This window comes from Stegostoma tigrinum, chromosome 22 (assembly GCF_030684315.1).
Source record: "Stegostoma tigrinum isolate sSteTig4 chromosome 22, sSteTig4.hap1, whole genome shotgun sequence".
Taxonomy (NCBI): Eukaryota; Metazoa; Chordata; class Chondrichthyes; order Orectolobiformes; family Stegostomatidae; genus Stegostoma; species Stegostoma tigrinum.
Genome location: NC_081375.1, coordinates 34564520 through 34567985, shown reverse-complemented (window position 1 = coordinate 34567985; position 3466 = coordinate 34564520). Strand labels below are relative to the sequence as shown.

The 3466-nt window shown below is 44.9% G+C and overlaps 1 pseudogene; it reads left to right on the top strand.

The window, feature by feature from the left end:
- The first annotated feature begins 209 nt into the window (after positions 1–209).
- LOC125463884 (signal recognition particle subunit SRP54-like) lies at positions 210–1679 on the top strand (annotated as a pseudogene).
- Positions 1680–3466: the final 1787 nt, after the last annotated feature.

Here is a 3466-nt window from a genome sequence, read left to right as displayed (position 1 = left end):
TACGTTAGGTAGCATATTGGTGCAAGGCTGTTGAATCATTTCCTGAACATAGATTCCAGATGTGTTTATGTTTAGATGAAGTAAGTGAATGAATAGTCTGCTTTTGTGCCATTGGGTTGTACTTGAGTGGTCCTAGCTCACTCTTGCCCAATCAGCAGAATTACTCACCTGTTTCCCTCTGAAGAGTTCAGCCTGAACAATCTTTGAGAATGGTTTTAGCAGATTTGAAGAGAGAATGGACGTCTGCTCTGCGATTCCTCAACAACATCAGCATCATCAATGAGGATGTTCTGAGCATTCTGTCAAGGGAAGTTTGTACTGCTTTATTGCAAGCAGATGTCAGTATACAGCTGGTGAAACAATTTCGAGAAAATGCTAAAGCAGCTATAGACTTGGAAAAACCAAAAATGAATGACCCGTGATGTAGTGTTTGAGGAACTCATCAAATTTGTCGAACTAGGATCCAAAGCAATGAATCCCACAAATGGGTGTCAAAACGGCATTGTGTTTGTTGACATTCAAGGTAATGGTAAAACTACAACATGCACAAGGCTAGTATATAGTTTCTGAAGGAAAGGCTGGATGACCTGCTTAATCGGCACAGACACATTCAGAGCAGGAGCATTTGACCCAAAGAAGCAGAATGCAACCAAACCAATAATTCAATTCTGTTGATGTGTGACAAACATGGATCTAGTGAACGTAGCAACAGAAGGTTTAAAAAAGAACATTTTGAGATAATAATTGTTGATAACTTGTGCTGACACAAACAAGAAACCTCTTTATTTGAAGAAATACTGCACATTTCAAATGCTAAACAGCCAGGCAACATTATCTATGTAATTGATGCATCAATCAATCAATCAGTCCTGTGAAGCACAAACTAAAGCTTTCTAAGAGAAAGTTGGTGTTGCATCAGTCATTATAGCTAAGCTCGATGGTCATGCAAAAAGAAGGAGGAGATCTCAGTGCTGTGGCATCATCAAAAGTCCTATCCTTTTCAGGGGTGCAGGGGAACACATCAATGATTTTCAAATCAATGCCCTTCATTCAAAAGTTTCTCTTCATTGGTGATAGTGAAGGTTTAAAGGACAAAGTGGATGGTCTGAATTTGAAGGATACACTTGAACATGGCTAACTCACAACCCAAAATCTGTCTAAATTGTTTCAAAACTTGATGAAGATGTGACCTATCAGACACGTCGTGCATGTGCTCCCTGGCTTTGGAACTGATTCTGTGAGCAAAGACAGTGAAGAAAATTTAATGGCAAGCCAACCAAACTGATGACCTTAAGCGACAGTTTGAGAGACCAAGAACTGGACAATAAAGATGGTGCAAATCTATTCAGTGGCCCACCAGGAAGGATACAAAGCGTGCCTGAAGAAGCTGCTGTGACACAGTTGTCCAGGAACTTCTGACACAGTATGAAGAAATTGTTTAAAAATTTAAAGAAATAAGAAGAATCATAGGACATTTCAAGAGTGGTGATGTGTTCCAAATTTTCAAGCCATCTCAGATGGCCAAACTTAACCAGCAGATGGCTACATATGACCTCAGGATCTCATCCTCATTCCATGGTCCCTACCCTTTCCCCAGTTTGTATGTTGTTCTATTTGCAGTGTTAACGTTTGTGGAAATTCCCAATATTAACCACTCCATAAAACAAATCAAACAATGAAGGATTTTAAACATCTTTGGTTGTTCAGGTTTTTCCAGTAAGACATGAAAGAGACCAGAAGAAAAATCTGTTTAAACCAGGCTTCATGGTCTCAGCTATGCAAATACAGCTTTGCTGAGTTAAAACTTACTATTTAATAGATCCATCACATGAACTTCTACCTTTTGGACAGTTTTAATGATATACATTTGGGCTTCAGGGCGATCTGTTTTTAACATCCAACCTGTCTACAATGCCATCAACAGGATGCTCGAGACTAGGCTGACACCTAAGCCAGCGTTAAGTAAATTTCTGCACCGCCTGTTCTCTAGAAACATTCCTATCATTGCCCGAATGTGAGCCAAGTCTGTCTCAATGCCAATCTCAAATTTGCAGTGTTGACATCAAATTTAGAAGGAATTCTGCAACTCCTGCTGTCAGCTGGTCCAAGCCGCCTGCATCTGAACTCCAAGGTAATAGAGTGTGAAGCTGGATGAACACAGCGGGCCAAGCAGCATCTCAGGAGCACAAAAGCTGATGTTTCGGGCCTAGACCCTTCATCAGAGAGGGTGATGGGGAGAGGGAACTGGAATAAATAGGGAGAGAGGGGGAGGCGGACCGAAGATGGAGCGAAAAGAAGATAGGTGGAGAGGAGAGTATACGTGGGGAGGTAGGTAGGGGATAGGTTAGTACAGGGAAGACGGACAGGTCAAGGAGGTGGGATGAGGTTAGTAGGTAGGAAATGGAGGTGCGGCTTGAGGTGGGAGGAAGGGATGGGTGAGAGGAAGAACAGGTTAGGGATGCAGAGACAGGCTGGGCTGGTTGTGTGATGCATTGGGGGGAGGTGACGAACTGGGCTGGTTTTGGAATGTGGTGGAGGAAGGGGAGATTTTGAAGCTGGTGAAGTTCACATTGATACCATTGGGCTGCAGGGTTCCCAAGTGGAATACGAGTTGCTGTTCCTGCAACCTTCGGGTGGCATCATTGTGGCACTGCAGGAGGCCCATGATGGACATGTCATCTAAAGAATGGGGGGGGGAGTTAAAATGGTTCCCGACTGGGAGGTGCAGTTGTTTATTGCGAACCGAGCGGAGGTGTTCTGCAAAGTGGTCCCCAAGCCTCCGCTTGGATTCCCCAATGTAGAGGAAGCCACACCGGGTACAGTGGATGCAGTATACCACATTGGCAGATGTGCAGGTGAACCTCTGCTTAATATGGAATGTCACCTTGGGGCCTGGGATGGGGTGAGGGAGGAGGTGTGGGGGCAAGTGTAGCACTTCCTGCGGTTGCAGGGGAAGGTGCCGGGTGTGGTGGGGTTGGAGGGGAGTGTGGAGAGAACAAGGGAGTCACGGAGAGAGTGGTCTCTCCGGAAAGCAGACAAGGGTGGGGATGGAAAAATGTCTTGGGTGGTGGGGTCGTATTGTAGATGGCGGAAGTGTCGGAGGATGATGCGTTGTATCCGGAGATTGGTGGGGTGGTGTGTGAGAACGAGGGCGATCCTCTTGGGGCGGTCTCCGATGGGCAAGAACCCTCACTGGGCACTTGCTGGATAAAAACTGGAAGAACTGCAGATGCTGTAAATCAGGGACAAAAACAAAGCTGCTGGAAAAGCTCAGCAGGTCTGGCAGCATCTTTGAAGGGAAAAACAGAGTTAATGCTTTGGGTCTGATGACCCGCACTCAGAATAGTTCTGTTCTGAGGAAGAGTCACTGGACCCAAAATATTAACTCTGTTTTTCCCTTTTTAGATGCTGCCAGACCTGCTGAGCTTTTCCAGCAGCTTTGTTTTGTGAATTTGTGTTATTCTGT